Source organism: Cynocephalus volans, chromosome 12 (assembly GCF_027409185.1).
Source record: "Cynocephalus volans isolate mCynVol1 chromosome 12, mCynVol1.pri, whole genome shotgun sequence".
NCBI lineage: Eukaryota > Metazoa > Chordata > Mammalia > Dermoptera > Cynocephalidae > Cynocephalus > Cynocephalus volans.
In genome coordinates, this window is record NC_084471.1 from 12,098,017 (window position 1) to 12,115,581 (window position 17,565).

Consider the following 17,565-nt stretch of genomic DNA (forward strand, 5'->3'; position numbering starts at 1 on the left):
TAATTTTTTTGGTGCCTGCCTAGTATGGGGATCCAGACCCTTGACCTGGGTGTTATCAGTACCATGCTCCAACAGAGTGAGCTAACCAGCCACCTCTGGAGATAAGGTTTTTTTTGTTTGTTTGTTTTGTTTTTTTTTAAAGATGACCGGTAAGGGGATCTTAACCCTTGACTTGGTGTTGTCATCACCACGCTCTCCCAAGTGAGCCACGGCCGGCCCTGGAGATAAGGTTTTTAAAGAGGTAAGTACATTAAAATAATATCTTTAGGGTGGACCCTAATCCATGCCGACTGGTGTTTTATAAGAAGAGGAAATTTGGACACAGAGAGAACAGGGGTGTGCCCACACAGGACATGGCAAGAAGCAGCCATCTGCAAGCCCAGAGAGACCTCAGGAGAAACCAACCCTGCCGATTCCTTGATCTCAGACTTCCAGCCTCTAGAACTGTGAGGAAATAACGTTTCTGTTATTTAAGACACCCAGTCAATGGTATTTTGTTATGGCCGCCTTCGCAAACTAAGACGGATAGATCGGGGTGTATTACAAAGCAAATGTGATAAAATAACAACATTTGGGGAATCTTGGTGTAGAGGAGGCAGAAATTCTTTCTTATTCTTGCAAATTTTCTTTAAATCTGAAAGTATATCTTAAAGAAAAACATTCTTTGTTTTTTGTTTTGTTTTTAAAGTAGGGATCTCAAGCCAGCCTGTAGGTTCAAATCCTGGCCCCAACCCTCACCAACTGACCTCAGTCTCTTCCTCTGTAAACTGGGCGTACTAATACTGCCTAATTCATGGGTTGTGAAACGATTTAATGTGTTCACACTTATAAGCCTTTGGCACAGTGCTTTGTACGTAATAAAAGATCAATAATATTGGATTAGAGAGAGATGAGTCCTATAGAGTCCCCTAGGACACTTCCTCTGAGAAAACTGCCCCCCTCACCCCCAAGCCCAGGAAGACCTCACTCTGCTGGAGACCTCACCTGCTGCCTACAGGGAGGAGCTCAGGGCCATTTCTAGGGAGGCACGGCCCTCTGCCAGCACAGTTCAGCAGAATTCTAGCTGGCCCAGCTGGTCCTCTGTTCACCTGCTGAGGGTCCAAAACTCTAAACAGTGTTTAACCTCATCCCCATGGGACCCTGGCCCACAGTGGGTGCCTTGCCCGCGGGAGGTGCTCGGTAACCGTGAAAGGCTTGACCTAAGTCCAGGCTCCGCAGCTCCAATTCACACCCCTGGCTGACCCCGGTGGGGGGCATTCCTCTTTCTAGGCTTCAGTTTCTCCACCTACAGAGTAAGAGTGTAGGATTAAGTCAGTGGTTTACAATCTCAAACCACAATAAACTTTCTTCAAATGAAGGTGACTGCAGCCCATCCCACCTTGTCAAGCAGCTTGGGGCCGGGCTGCTATGGAGGAGGGCCGGGCTGGCTTTAAAGCTTTCCCTTCAGATGTCCTCTGGAGGCCCTGAGGTTGGATTTCCCGGCCCCAGTGAGCACCTGGCTCAGAACCCTCAGACTCTTCCTGGCCCCCACTCCATCGCTGAGCCAGGTCCCACACTCCCGAGGGTGTCTGCTGGGTGGGAGTGATGCCAAAGAGCCCCCTTCCAGCACCTTCAGGCACCTCGTCTTGTTAAGAATGCTTTCACCCATCACAGGCCTCTCACCAGTTTCTTATTACTGGCAATTAATAATATTTAATATAATAGTTATCATTATGGTTTATGAGACACTTTCTTTGTGCCAGGCACTGTGCTAAATGCCTGAGACCTGTTTGCATAGTGTATATTTTCCCAGCTTTCTCCCACTGCCAAAGAAACCAACTATCCAAAAAAAATTTAGCTGTACTTTTATCATATTTCAATGTCTTTATAACCCCAACTTTTCCTTCTCACAAAAGCCTTCCCTGTTTGGGGGAGGGGGGTGCACAGAGGATCCCCCCATTTAGAAGCTGAGGATTTGTACAGATTGATCAGTTCACCAAGGGTCCCAGAAGCACCCCCTGGTTGCCAGGCGTGGTGCTCTTATGAACTTGATCGCCCTTAATCCTTTCCACTAGCTGAGCAGTTAGGTATTATCATTGCCAAGTTGCAGATGAGGAAATCGAGATGGTGACAGGTGAGGAAAGTTGCCCAATACGACACAGCCAGCCCCTGCCAGAGTCTGCCGATCATTAGAGCACACGCCATTCCTCCCCGCGGGCAGCCCTGCTTGAGGTCCCGTGGAGAAATCCTGTGCCCTCCTCCTCCTCTTCCCTATCTTTTGTTGCTAAATCCAGGGTCCAATTTCAGCCCCAATCTGTCTTGTCCTTTGACAGCACACAACCCTACTGCGATTTCCCTTCCTTTTTAATTTTTTCCTCCGTTTTGAAACTCTTTTCCCCTTGGCTTCTAAAGCTTGGTGTTTCTTCCCGTCTTCTCAGTCTTCATGCCTGGTTCCTCTTGACCTCTTCATTATTAGTGAGGCTCAGAGCTATGGCCTTTGGCCTTTGCCCTCTTCTCATCTCCTGGGGAATCTCATCCCGCCTTGATTTCAAGTGCCATCTGATGCGGATGACTCCCAGATCGCTATCTCGTGCTCACAGCTGTCTCTTGGGGGCCAGCTCTGCTTAAGCAACTGCATGGCTGATGTGGATTTTCCCCTGTCCTTCCCAGCTCGTCCAACTCAACGTTGTCACAATGGAACTCAGTGTCACCTGTGCCCCTCTCATTTCTCTAACAGGTTGATGACACCACCTCTCCTCAGTCACCTTAGAGAAAAACCAAGCCATCCAGCTTACCTTGTCCCTCCCTCTCCCTCCCAGTTGCCAAGTCTTGGTGATGTCACCTCCTTAACTCTTCTCTCTGTCCTCTCTCTTCCCTCAGCCATGGCCTCAGTTCAAGCCACAGCATCTCTCCCCAGGAAAATTGCAGCAGCCTCCTGCTTGGCCTCTCTGCCTCCAGCCTCCACACAGAAGATAGCCAGAGCTTTCTAAAACCTAAACTTGACCAGGCCGCTCCCCTGCTCAGAACCCTCCCATGGCTCCCCATTGCCCTCAGGACAAAGTGCAAACTCTTCATAGGCCTCCTAGATCTGGCCTCTGCCTACTTCTGCCTCTCTGCCCTCCCCACTCCTGTCTGGGCTGCAGACACTTTGAACTCTGCTCATACCCTCCAGGCTTTTCACACCTCCATGCTTTCAGTCCTGCACATCACTCTACCTGGAACTCCCTCTCCAGCATTTCCTTCAATCCCCAGCTCAGATGTCACTTTCTTCAGCAGGCTTCCCAGATCGCCCCCAGGCAGACTCAGGTTCCTGTACCGAAGGTAGGACAACCTGCCTGTGCATCCCTCCATGATAGCACTTTTCTCTCTGAGTTGGTGTTCTGTGTTTTCGTGGCTATATTCTCTTCAACCACAAGCTCTTTGAGGATGAGAATTATGTCTGTTCATTTTTGTCTCCCCAAGGCATGGCATATAGTAAGAGCATAAAAAATGTTCATTGGGTAAATGGTTGAGTTGTCCTTGCTTTTCTGCACCCTTTCCTAGGTTCAATGGGAGGGTCAGGCTGTGGCAGGGAGAGAGGAAAGAAGAGGATATGGGTCTTTTTTTGTTGTTTTGGCAGCTGACCAGTTCAGGGATCCAAACCCATAACCTTCGTGTTATAAGACTGTACTCTAACCAACTGTGCTAACTGGCCAGCCTGAGGGTGTGATTAATTTCCTCTGAGGTCCTGTGGCTCCCTGATGGTGAGGACTATTTGTTTCACTGAATGCCATCATGCCCTGCATGACACCAAAGGCAGGGCAGCCAAGCACTGATTCTCTGGGGATCCCCGCAATTTCTCTTTATTACTATTGCATCCAAGGGACAAAGTTGATTTGGCCTGCTCATCCATGTGTAATTCACAGCAGTTTCAGAAGCCCCTGGGGTATAAAAAGACCACCAGGAAAGAGTGTAGATAATTCGAGCTTATGGTCATTTGGGGTGACTGGTGGGTTCTGCCCACATTCCTACTTAGGGACCTCTCCTCCTCTCTCCCTCCCACTTCACTCACTCTGCCTGCCTCCTGCATCACCCAGGGCTTCAGACCCCCTCTCAGTTCTCGAGGCCTCTACTGGTCCTTCCTAGCCCTGTATCACCTCCTTGGGGGCTTAAAGGGCATCTTTATGGTATTGGAAAGTAACCAGAGAATCTCTCAGAATCCAAGGAAGAGGTGACCAGCCAAACAATAGCGGGTTAGAGAGAACCTCAACCAGGCCCAGCACGCTCCCTTCTCCTGGTAACTCTGGCCTTGCTTGCGCAGCTGTAGTGGGGGTTGCCAGAGCCACGTGTCCCAAGCTGGGCACTTGGTCATAGCTCCAATCTTGGCCCGAGCTGAGTGGCTCAGAAGTAGGCATGTAACCCAAGTTGGCCCAATTATAGTTCTTTCCAGAAACTAAGGGGAGAAGGTCAGTGTATCTCCAGTGATGGGAGCTGTGGGTTGTGAGGGACTGTGTTCCTCATTCCTGGGCAGAAGAAGCCCGACAAGAGGATGCGATGGGGGTGCAGAAAGGAGCCATGGAGGCCTGTGTAGGGCTCACCCTGAAGCCCCCTATTTCGAGCTGATCCCTCTACCTTGGATCCTGGGAGGTTCTCTGGTTTCTTTCCAGTCATTAGCCTGTTTGTCTATGCTCATTTGAGTTGGGTTTCTATCACTTGCAATCAAAAGGGTCTTGACTCATTCTGGTGTCCTTCTTCCTGATCCCCTAGAACCCTGTCCCTTTTTACTCAGTTCCCTCTTCCAGGAGTCTCTAAAAATATGGTTATATTAACACGTTAGATTAATTTATATACATTTTAGAATCTTTTATGCTAAAGACTCACTGGGAATATGATTTGGAGTTGATTGAGCATGGAGATTTCTGTCTTCACAAACAAAACAGAACCTTGTTGCCTTGTCAGTCAATGTAGAAGTCATGTGGGATATTCACAAATACTCTGGTTCCTCTCTCCTGGCCACATGGTAGGACTGCATCTCCCACCTCCCTTAAAGGTGGGTATGGCCACGTGACTTGCTTTGGCCAATGGAATGAGAGCAAAAGAGTCATATGTCACTTCTGAGCAGTAGCTTTAGGAGCCAGGCCCGGGTCACCACATCCCCCGTCCCCTCCCACAGTGATCATGGAAGCTTGTGTTAAGAAGGTGCCTGCTCAGCCTGGGTTCCTGAGCGACTGTGATAAGCAGAGATCCCCACCCCTCCCCACATTGGACATATAGTGTGAAAAAATTCAAAAACTCATGTTAAGTCAATGTCTTAGTCCACCTTCCATTGCTTATAACACAATACCCATGACTGGGTAATTTATTTTTTAAAAATTTATTTCTTACAGTTTTGGAAGCTGGAAAGTTCAAGATTGAGGGGGCACATCTGGTGTGGGCCTTCCTGGTGGGGACTCTGCAGAGTCTCAGGGCAGCACAAGGCATCACATGGTGAGATGGTAAGAGCGAGCTAACATGCCGGCTCAGGTCTCTCGTCCTCTTCCTATGAAGCCACCAGTTCCACTCCCATGATAACCCATTAACCCATGAATCCATGAATGGATTAATTCACTCATGAGGGCAGAGCCCTCATAATCCAATCGCCTCTCAACACTGCCACACTGGGGATTAAGCTTCAATATGAATTTTTTTTTTTTTTTTTTTTTTTTTGTCTTTTTCGTGACTGGCACTCAGCCAGTGAGTGCACCGGCCATTCCCATATAGGATCCGAACCCACGGCGGGAGCGTCACTGCGCTCCCAGCGCAGCACTCTCCCGAGTGCGCCACGGGCTCCGCCCTTCAACATGAATTTTGGAGGGGACATTCAAACCACAGTAGCCAACAAGATTGTGGGGTTGTTTGTTACCACAGCATTCCCTAGCTCATCCTGTCTGGTATAGCTGGAACATGATCTACTATGATTTCGTGATTTCTTCAGGAAAATTGTATTCGCCTTACATTCCAGTGTTTTTTTCACAATAGCCAATTTTCTGTGTATTTGAGGCAAGTTTGCATTAAATTGTGAACTCTAAGAACAAGAATAGAGATATCTTTGGCTGGCCAGTTAGCTCAGTTGGTTAGAGCATGGTGTTGTAACACCAAGGTCAAGGTTTTGGATCCCTGAACTGGCCAGCTGCCCAAACAGAAACAAAAACCAAATACCAAAAAAGAATAGAGTTATCTTTAGTGTCCTTATACCACGAAGAGTGAGGCTGTGCACATAGTAGGTATTTCATTATTACTGGCCGAAAAAAATGAAGTGAGGATGAGGAGCCCAAAAGAAGGAAGAAAGGGATGAAGCCCTTGAACACTGACCCCCAAAACTCCACATTAGGTGTCCCCTCCTGAGAGGCCAGACACCACCTGGTCGTCAGCACACGCCCTGCCTCTCTGCCTGACGTGCCCTCTGCTCAGCCTCTCCAACCCCCACATCCTTCAGGACCCAGGGTCAGGCCAGCTTCTTTGGGAAGCTCCCTGGCGCCCCGAGAACCAGCTTTTCCTCAGACCACAGTCTATCCGGTGAGCCCCAAGCTGGGCTGAGGATCCCCAGAGTGGGGAAATCCTGTCTTTCCTGGCCAGGCCTGGATTTTCCCCCTGGGATGAGGGAACACGTGTGGCTGCTGCCTCACTGCTCCAGGTCACCTGCACTCACTTCCTTCCTGAGGAGGGCACAAGCCCCAGTGGCCCCCTCGCCAAGTCACAAGCCACATAATTAGTGTAAGTGTACACAGCTGCCTGTGGCCTCCGGTCACCTCTCTCATGGCAGCAGAGGGATTTTTCTACATTGCTTCCCCACTCATAACCCTTCCGGGGCTCCAACTACCTGCAGGATCAGGATCAGGTCTGCATCCTCGGCCTGGTGCTCAAGGCTCTTCGTGGCCAGCCTTTGTGGCCTGCTCTTGCTCACGTGCCAGGTTCTGGCAGTGCCCAGTCCCTTGCAGTTCCCCAAACGACCACACAATCCCATGATGTTGACCTTTGCCCACACAGTCCCTTCCACCTGGAGTGTTCATCTTTCTTAATCTAGCTGGCAAACTCCTCTTCAACCTTTGAAACCCAACTTAAGAACAGGGGTTGGTAAATTTTTTTTCTTCTGTAAAGAGCCAGATAGAAATATTTCAGGCTTTGGCTGGCCAGTTAACTCAGTTGGTTAGAGCATGGTGTTATAACACCAATGTCAAGGGTTTGGATTCCCATACCAACTAGCTGCCAAAAAAAAAAAAAGAAAAAGAAATATTTCCGGCTTTGTGGGCCATACAGTTTCTGTCACCATTACTCAACTCTGCCATTGCAGAAAGCATAGACATAGGAAAACAAATGGTGTGGCTGTATTCCAATAAAACTTTGTTTACAGAAACAAGTGGCAGGCAGGATAGTTTACCCACTCCTGCTTAAGAGCCATCTCATAAAGCTTCCAACAGGAAAGAGTTAAACAATCCCTTGGAGCAATGACTTCTAGACCTTACACATTCTGTCATAACACACACTGGGATTGTGATGATTCCAGAGTTTGATGATTAAATGGGATGGTGGTCATACCATTGTCTCTCCCGTGGGTTTCTGAAATAGCCTCCTCACTGGTCTCCTGGCCTCTGCCTTGCCTTTACAGTCTGTTCTCATGCAATAGACACGATCTGTTAAAACGTAAATCCAATCAGGTCACTCTTCTGCTCGAAAGCCTCCCATGACTCCCTATCTCCCTGAGAGCGAAAGCTAGAATCTTAAAATGTTCTACAGTGTCCTACAGGTTTGACACCTGATATCCTCATTGTCTACTGTGCTCCCACTTGTGCACCCTACTCCAGCCACAGTAGCCTCCTTGCTTTTCCTGAAACAAGCTAGGCAGACTCCTGCCTCAGGCTTCTGCTCTTGCCATTCCCTCCATCTGGAACACTCTTCCCCAGATTATCCATGACTCACTCCCTCGCCTTCACTGTGTCTTTATTTGTCTCTCTTCCCTGTGAGGCCTTTCCTGCAACCCTAAAACCGCGACCCTCCCCTGCGCCTCCTCCCTGCTTTCACTCCATAGCATTTATCACCCTCTAACCCACTATATATTTTCCCCAACTTTTTAATTATAAAAATATTCAAGCACACAGCAAGTGAGAGGACTAGTGCAATGGCACTCATACACAACCCCGGATTCCATGCTTAAGGTGTTTGAAAGTAAGATGATGACATCAGGACACCTCGTCCAAAGACTTTAGCAAAACACACAGTTTTACTTCTCAGTCTTGTTTATTGTCTGTCTTTCCCCACTAGACCGTGAGCACCATGAGGCAGGCGTTTTTCTCTATTTTGTTCGCTACAGTTTCCTCAGGACCAAGAATATTGCCTGGCACATAGTAGGTGCTACTATAGTTTGGGGAAGGAAAAGACGAGACAGGTCCGGATTCTGGTTCTGCCTCCTGTTGACATGCAAGTCTGGGGATCGTCTCCTCTTGCAGGACCTCACTCAGCTGCTTCATCTACAAAGTGGGGGTGGTCGTACTACTTCTCAGGGTTGTCGTGAGGATCAAAAAGGTAAGAGGTGTATGAAAGGAGAAAAACCTGGCCCGAGCACAAAAGAAACACACCAGGGGAGAAGGACTCAACCAAAGTGTATTAGGCAGGCAAAATGAACAAGCGGGCTGCCCTCTCGGAAGTGGGAGCAGCAGCAGGGGGAGTCGGGCTGGGCCTTTTATATCCAGTCAGGCTGAGCTGGACTGTTCCTATTGGCTAAGAAGGAAGGGGAGGGAAGCGAGCGGGTTTAAGCTGAGTTGGGGTTTGTCTATTGGTGGAGAAATTCGTGCGCTGGGGAAGGGGATGTGGTGGTGAAGAAGGGTTTTTTTTGTGTGATTCTTGGAAAACGTGCTGTTCTAGGGACCTGAAACTCTCCGCAGCCATTTTGGGTGTTCCTCCCGTCCACCCGCTGCCGTCTTAGACATCGGCTAAAACATAATTGCCTAACAGTGTAAAATTGCACTGTTAGCTTATTAGTTAAATTTCCTTGAGGGAGGAGACTTGGTCTAGTCTGACCCTCTGGACCCTGGGCTCCTAAAGGGCAGACACCTTGCTCTGTGATGTTTTTAGCTGCAGGGCCTAGCATGGCCTCCAAGAGAAGTTCTTTGACTTGAACTGCTAGCATCTCCAATGAGAAATCCAGAAGAAACCCCACAGAGTCAGAGTGCAGTCCCTTGTGCTTACTTGCCCCTCCCTTTACATTGCTTGCTCATTCAATGCCACCTAATAATCCCCTGTACTTCATCTCTTGCTTTATCCACTCATTTAACAGTTTCCATCAGAAATACCCATGGAAGGAAAACTTAATTTCATCATGCACTAGGATTCTATTTTATGAATTTTGTCTGTGGATCACTGAGTGTTTTCAACTATTGATCCAGCCTCCCTTGGCCTTTTCTGCATATCAGATTAGACTGTGGGCCTATGTTGCCAAACTTGCATCGCAGACTCATCTCGAACACAAGGGTGGGTGTTTACTGAAGAATGGGGCTCATCCTGTTGAGCCTATGCATTTGCTCCAGTAAGATTGCTTGGTAGTAGGTGGAATGCCAGATCTTCTGTAAGCTCCCTGATAACCATCGCCCTAACTTCACTTGTTTAGAGTGTGGAGGGCAAGATGTTTTCCTTGAGAATTCTGAGTCTTCATCACTTTCTCTCAGCTCTGTTAAATAAAAATTATCGGAGGCCATTATGTTTTGGACTAAGTTCCTGCACTAGGCCCCAACAGACCAGACTAAAAATCAAAATGAAGTCACCCCTGCTAAGTTCCACATCACTTAGGTTGTGGTCTGACCTTCCGAGAAGTCAGAAGAAAGAGATAACAGCCAATTTCCCAAACAGGTCGGTTTAAATCTTCAATAGGTATGACAGTGAATTTCCCTCTGCTTTAATCCTTACACAAAAGAGATAGTCCAAAATAATTGATGTTAACTAGTCAGTTATTTTTCTATTGTTCTGCATTCCTTCCTCACCTTACAGGGAAAGTAACTTTGAAATGAACAGTCTGCTTTTTGTTGTTTCTGCATTCTTCAGCCTTTTTCTGTCCATAAAATCAACCTCCCCTGCTGGGCTCACAAGAACACATTCTATTTTATGTAATAACATGTTGCTGGATTCTAGAATCTCAAATAAAGCCAATTGAGATCTTTAACTAAATTTGTTGTAATTTGTTCTTTGACAGCTCCAAGCTGTAACTCTTGAGCAAATTTTGTCTTAACTTTTTTTCTTTTTTGTGACTGGTAAGGGGATCTTAACCCTTGACTTGGTGTTGTCAGCACCACATACCCAGTGAGCCAACCGGCCATCCCAATATGGGATCCGAACCGGTGGCCTTGGTGTTATCAGCACCACACTCTCCCGACTGAGCCACCGGCCGGCCCAAATTTTGTCTTAAGGGAACAGTTTCTTAACCTGTAAAATGGGACAAGATTAACTACAACACAAATATGATGGAAGTGAAGTCACTCTGTAACTGGTAAAGCTCTGTACAATTAGTCACTGTGGTTGATTTTATTAACCTGTGTCTATTCTCAAGGAAACCTTGTACAGGTTTGGCTGTCCCCAGTCTGGCCACTGGTATTTTTGGACGGACTGAGAAGGAAACACGTTTCTTTTCATCAGCAACTACACTTCCCACTTGGACAGAGAGCAGTCTAGCAGATTAATCCAGACCTAGGATTGGCGGACCATCAGGGAAAGAAAGGTTACAACCAAGCCCGCTGGGCTGGGGAGGCTAAATGACCTACTCAGAAGATGTGTGACTAAAATCCAGTCTACTGGCTTCTCTCCAACATACCTCATTAGCGGCATTATTAATCGTAACAAGTGCCCTTTATTGAATCCCATTACGTGCAGGCAGGGGGACTGATGTATCTCTAGTCTTCACACAACCGTGTGAGGTATTCCTGCACCCACTTCCAAGCCTGAGTGTGAGGTCCACAGAGATCATTTGCCCAAGTTCCAACTAAAAGTGATATTTCAGGATCGGCTGGGGGTGGGACTGCGAGACAGCAAATGTCTTAGCGCTGTGCTTCCGGAGCGCTACACTATACTCCGTATATTCCACTTACACTAAAATTTTATAGGTTGTTTAGCCTCAATTCAAACTTAACAGAACGTCGTCCTGTATTTTTATTTGCTACAGCCGGCCATCCCCGCTTGGGATGCAAAATCAAAGCAGATGCCCCCCGTTACGCTCCATGCTTCCGCTGGCGTTATTTTTATCTTTATGAGCAGGCATTAGCCGTAAGTCCCAGCACCAGGCCTCTGGCCGTTTTGGCTGGTGGAGGCGAACGTGGGTGGGACTCCAGCCTCCCGCCCCTCATCAACATGTCTGCCGACGAGCCGTCACGTGGACCTTCCGCCCCACACAGACATGGCCGCCCTCCGCCCCGCAGATTGGCTCCAGCCGAAAGTCCGTCCTCCCTCGGCGGTGGGAGGCCCTTCCATTGGGCAGTTATAAAAGATGGCGGAGCCCCGCCCCCGCCTGGCCTCGCGCGCGGGCTCGGCTTGCGGGGGCGGAGCCGCAGAGGCAGCCTCGGACACGGGCTCCTATGATTGGCGGAGAGCGGTGGCCGGGCCGTCACGTGGCCTGGGGCGCGTTTGTTTGCGGAAGTAGGAGGAAGTAGAAGTGCTGAGTAAGCCGAGGTGAGTGACGGTGCAGCGAGGGCGGGGCCTGGGGGACCATCCCAAACCTCCTCCGCGTCCCAGACTCCTGTCTCCGGCGAGACCCTCTTCTGGACCCTCTTCGTGTCTTTGATTCTGAGGCACGTCCTTCATTGACCCTTGTGTGACCCTCTGAGTGCCCCCTCCTTCTGTCCTTTGATCCCCAGCGTCCCCAACTCCCATCCCGTGACCGCTCCTGTCTCGTCTCGAGCTCGTGTTCCCCCAGGGACCCCAGCTTCGACCCTGGGTTTCACCTCAGTACCCCGAGTTCCTCCGTGTGTTTCCCTCAATATCCCTAACTTTCTGAGTCAACCCCTTCCTCCCTTCCCCCAACTCTCATTGCCTCTCAGTGCCCCCAACTTTTACTCTGGGGCCCACTGGTTGGACCCAGCTTCCTTCTTGTGCCCTTCTAAGTGCTCCTATTTTCCGCCTCATTGCATTCCCATTTGATCCCCCACCTCACCTCTCTCTCCGGCATTCCTTTTGTGTTTCTCCTGTTCCCCATTTCAGACCCCCTGCTTCTCCCTGCTTCTCCTCTCAAGTGTGTCCAGATTTCATTTGGACCTGCTCCCCACATGCTCCCTCCTACCCCACAGCCTAATCACCCCAGAATCTCCCAAGCCCCACTCCTGTGTCCACCTCCAGTTCCCACAGAAGACCTGGAAACTGGTGACAGGGAGCATGTGACCCAGGTGACCATGTGACTGGGCCCCGGGGCAGGCCTGTGGGTGTGGGACAGGGAGGGCACAGGGCTCAGGGATCTGTGCCCATTTTTTTTAATGGGCTACCCACATGACCTAAAACAAATACCTTCCTTTTCCCTAAGCTTCTTACCCTCACCTGCCCTCTTCCCTGCCCAACAGGATGTTAGGCAGGTTTGGTTTGGCAACATTGAACCTCCACCCTTGGGCTGAATGCATGTTTTTGTTATTGTCTGCCTTAAAATGTTCCTGGAGTTTGGATGCTGTTTTCTGTCAAAGTCTCAGTTTCCTCATCTGTGCATGGGGATTGTATTCCCTCCCCTTATAAGGCTGCCATGAGGTTCAAAATTTGATGAGAAAACGTAGAAGGCAAAGCTTTGTAACCATTATGGCCCTGGACAAATGCATGATTTTGCTATTGTACCATAGGCAGGGCAGGAAAGAAATGGAAAGGGAAAGGGATACAATGAAAAAATGAGAGAAAGATGAGCAGAAGGTACATTGTTTTTCATTTATCATTTGGCAGTGTTTATTGATCACCCTCTATGAGGTGGGCTCTTGGGTCAGGCTTTTTTATGTGTGTTATCTTTACCATTCATTCATTCATTCATTCATTTGTAATTTATTCAACAAATATCAACGAACTCTTTAATGTTCTAGGCTACCCTTGATGTAGCCAATGTTATTTCCATTTAACATGAGGAAGAGAGGGCAAATGAATTGCCTGAGGTCACACCAATGGGTTGGAGCTGGAATCTGAATACAGTGCCGTGTGACACCAGAGCCTCTGTGATTGCTGTGTTGTCTCAGTGGCGAGAGCATTTGTTTTTCCCTTCTATGAGTTACTTTCCTGTTAGATGACAGTATGCCCAAAAGGAAATTTCCTTCTCATTCAGTAGAATGACATCACCAAGAGACAGAGGAAGGAGGAATTTAAATATACTGTGTTGTGTGTGTGCACGTGTGAACACACACATGCGTTGGGTGGGTGTGCGGGCGTGGGTAGGTGAGTATCTGTTGTGAAGGGCGTGTTATGAGCTTCACTTTGTAGAGGGTGGCTCCCTGGGAGAGCGTGTTTTGTGTCTTTCATAGCGGATTTTTATAGGGTCATACCTTACATGCCTCTTCTCTTTTTTGTCCTTCCTTATTTTCTGGTGATCTCACTTAGCCTCACAGCTTTAAGTACTGTCACTACCCTGACAACCCTCAAATTTACAACCTCATTCCAGTAGAAACCTTTCCCCTGAATGATAGATTCCCATATCTGGTTACTCACTCAGCACCCCAAACTTAGACATTTCAGACTTAAAGGATTTAGAGTTGAACTCCTGATATCCATCCCCTCCATCTCTTACTCAACCTTCCACCAAATCCTACCCTTTCACTCTCTTCCCATCTTAGGAAATGGCAGTATTATTCTTTCAGTTGCTCAGGCCAAAGTTGTGAGGTTATCCTTGATGCCTCTCTTTTTCTCACCGCACATCCAGTCAGTGTGATCTGTTAAACTGTCACTCTGCTTTGCTTGAAGCCCTTCAGTGGCTTCCCCTCACTGCACATGCCTGGCCCCCTGTTACCTCTCTGGCTTCCTTGCTGTTCACCGATCATGCTCCAGCCCCAGGACTTTTGCACTTGCTTTTCCTGCTGCCTAGAAAACTCTTCACTTAGATGTCCACATAACTTTGCCCTCTCTTCCTTAAGGTATTTATTCAAGGTTAAGTTTGTAGTGAGGACTTCCCTGGTCACCCTGTCTAAAATTTTAGTGTCCCTTTAACACTTCCTGTCCCCCTTTTCTGGTTTATTTTTCTCCCCAGCAGCTAATCAGTATCAAAACCCTATGTATATATTTTGCCTATTTTTTGTTTGTAAACCTCTCTAAAATAAGTTCCAGGAAGGCAGGGATTTTGTCTGTTTTGTTCACTATTGTATCCTCAGCAGTTAGAACAATGCCTGCCACAACGGGTCCTTGCTAAATATTTGTGGAGTGAATCATAAAGAGGGCCACCCCATACCATGCCATCAGTTCAAAGATCTCTTAAAATTATCCACGTCTCACATCCTTGGGAGCTCCAGCAACAGTTATGGGGCAGTCTGCCTCCAGCTGTGGTCCAGCCAAGCAGAGTGAATGAAAGAGACACTTTTTCCTGTTTTGAAAGGACATTTTGCTCTGGCTCATGTGAACAGCAGCATATTTTTAGATGAGGGCCTTGGCTTTTGGAATACAAGAGACTGGAAATCCAGCCTCACTCAGCCACTTCCCATTTAGGCTTTCTCCTGAAGGCAGTTTGAGGATTAAGAGCTGGTCCTCTGTATTCAAACTAATTGGGTTCAGATCCTGGCAAATTACATGACTTCCCTGTGCCTCAGTTTCCTGTGTGTAGTTTGGAGAGAAGTATGCCTTCTCTTAGGGGTGTCATGAGGATTAAGTGCTCAAACACTTGGCGAGGCATCCCGTGCTCAGCAGGTTCTGGATGAAGGTAGCAGTGCTGTTGGGGCATAAGGGGATGAGAGTGAGCCCTCTCCCATTCCTCATTCCTCAGGGAAGAGTTTCAAGGGAGCTGGGGTCAGAGTGAGCATTTGGAGGGATATATTTTGGGGGAGGCAAGCCTTGGAGATCAGAGGCTCAGATGGGAGGTAGAAATGACATTTAACTTGGCTCCTACTTTCATTCAGTCTTTCCTCACACACTAATTGAGCACCTACTATGTGCCAGGCCCTTTGCCTAGTACTGTTCAGGAGTCAGAGGAAGAAAGCATGAATCTAGCCCCCAGGCAAGACCCCCATTTCCTCTCTCTAGGCATTGGTTTCTCCATATGCCAAACAGGGATAATGATCAAACCTTCCCTATTTCTTTGTGAGCTTGGAGGCAGCTAACAGATGTGAAAACATTGTGCCAGCCATAAATTGTGGTGGCCTTGTGAGAGGACGTAGGCCAGTGTGTGGTGATGCGCTCATGTGCTGGGCAGTGCACATGGTGAGAGCTGCAGGAATGAAGTCAAGTTGGGGACGAGAGGGATGGCAACAAAGGCCACTGTGGTCAGGGTAGGTGGTGTTCAATCAGACCCTGTGTTCTCAGCTTGCTGTGTCATGGAGGGGTGGGAAGGGGCGTCAGCTGCTCAGGAGGGTGTCACTGTCTTGCTGCCAGGACCATCCAGCATTTGTTCCAGTCATGGGACATCCTGTCGTAAGCAGCCAGGGTTTGTGCCTGATTTCCACCTCGGGTGGTCCTGTGTGTGCTCCTAGAATCCCCCACGTGGCCAGTCCTGTGAGGTCTGTTTCCTGGCCCACTGCCTGTGGGATCCTGTCACGTACCCCCTGGGCAGCTGACCTGCTCCGCTGGCCTTGGCTTAGTCAAGGAGGAAGCAGAGGGCTTGAGGAGGTTTCCCTGATTGCAGTAGAAATGAGCTCAGCTTTAAGCACTCTGATAGTATATAATGCTGAACTTTCCAGACCAAAGCCTGGGAGGGATTAGTCCCAGCACTTAGTGCCACTCGCCAAGCATAACAGGTGCTGGGTAAAGGTTCTCCTGGCACAGGGGTGAGCTCCTCGGGAGCAGTTAGCAACTGCGTGGATTTGAGCGCAACCTTCCTGTTGTGGAGAGGTGCCTGGCAGCTCAGAGGGGGTGGGGAATGGGATGTGTGGTCTCCGTTACCACCTGCAAGGTAATAAGGTTGTGTGTGTATGGGGGTGCCTTAGAGGTGCCAGGCCCCATGGTCTTACAGTTGTTTGATTTGTTCTCATTCATTCATTCATCAAACATAATATTGAAAACCCACCATCAGTCCAGAAGAGCATGCTAGGTGCTTGGAAAAACAAATAATAGGTGGTGGGATGGTAACCAAAGCCAGCAGATGCCCATCACCCTCACGTAGGAAGTGCTCCCAAGGGGTGTGCCCTGGGTGGTTGGGGTGCTGAGGAGCTCGCACACCCAGGCCGAGGGGGGGGGGCCAGGGTGTGATTTTTCGATGAGGTAGCACCTGAACTGAGTCTTGTAGGACGAAAAGGGATTTATTCATTTGTCTAGACATCTTTAATTGAGAGCATACTCTGAGACAAGTTAAGAAAGGGGGGTATGCTGGCCGGTTAGCTCGCTCGGGAGAGCACGGTGCTGGTAACACCAGGGTCATGGATTCGGATCCCTTTTCTGGCCAGCTGCCAAAACAACAACGACAACAAGAAAGTGGGGAGGACAGTCTAGGCTGAGGTACATTGAGGCACGAGCATGACATGAATGTGATGTGTTCCAAGAGGTCTCAATGGTGCAGCTTGGCTGGAGCAGGGGTGAGGGAGTGGCTGGAGGGGTGGCCTGGCCAGCTCACATGGACGCGTGCATGCCCACGCTGGAAGGAGCTGAGGAGCTGCTGGACAGGGAAAGCAGGGAGATGCTGTGGTGTGATCTGTGTCCTCTGGTGGCCCAGAGGGCATGTGCATGCCTGCAGAAATGCCGCAGGTGCAGGCCAAGAGGGAGGGTCCTGGGAGGGGCAGAGCTGATGCTTTGTGCGTTCAGAGGGGCAGCTGGGCCTTGAAGGACGAGCAGAGGGTCCGGCAGGAACAGGGAGTGGGGGGAGGGCATTCCAGATAGAACAGGCCAAGGAGAGCGAAAACACAGGTCCCTGGAAGAGCAGTTTTCACACAAAACTGGCCAAAAGGGAAGAGAGAGGGTGGGGTCCGGGGCCTGGCCTGGCAGCTTTGGCAGATGAGCAACCCCCAGAGGGCACAGACAGGTCTCTCTTGCCCGAGACCTGCCCAGGGTCCTTCAGGGAACTCATGGCTGAGGAGGAACCAGACCTTTGAGACTGAGTTCTTCCTGGCCACTCTCTGTAACCGACCCACTGCTCCTCTCCTCCACTGCCGTTTCTCTCGAGCTTGCCTTACCGGGTGGCTGGACCAATGGCTCCAGGGCACTGGTGCTCATATTAGTCACAGTAGTAACCACGGCCCCCTCCGTGCTGGACATCTGCCCCTCTCCAGTGGCCCAGTCCAGATGAAAATGTGTGTTGTTTCCAGATAGTCACGCAGGCCCCTGTCCTCTGCCTTCCCCTGTGTTCTTGTCAGCTCTATCTTCTGGCAAGTTCTCGCTCCTTTCCCTCCCTTGGTGAACTCATGCTTTTCTATCACAGTTCAGCTCAAGAATCATCTCCTCCGGCAACCCTTCCCCCAAGGCACTGTGCATGCTTCGAGACAGACACTGTTCCTGTTGTGATCA

The 17,565-nt window shown here is 49.2% G+C and overlaps 1 protein-coding gene across 4 annotated transcripts in view; it reads left to right on the forward strand.

The window, feature by feature from the left end:
• Window positions 1–11,614: 11,614 nt before the first annotated feature.
• The window catches only part of PLA2G6 (phospholipase A2 group VI), a 64,147-nt gene continuing 58,196 nt past the window's right edge, over window positions 11,615–17,565 (forward strand). For 3 of the 4 annotated variants that reach the window (XM_063074667.1, XM_063074669.1, XM_063074670.1), the window contains exon 1: window positions 11,615–11,643. The gene's annotated coding sequence lies outside the window, so the exon portion shown is untranslated. The remainder of the gene's footprint in view (window positions 11,644–17,565) is intronic. The other variant, XM_063074668.1, reaches the window with a different exon arrangement.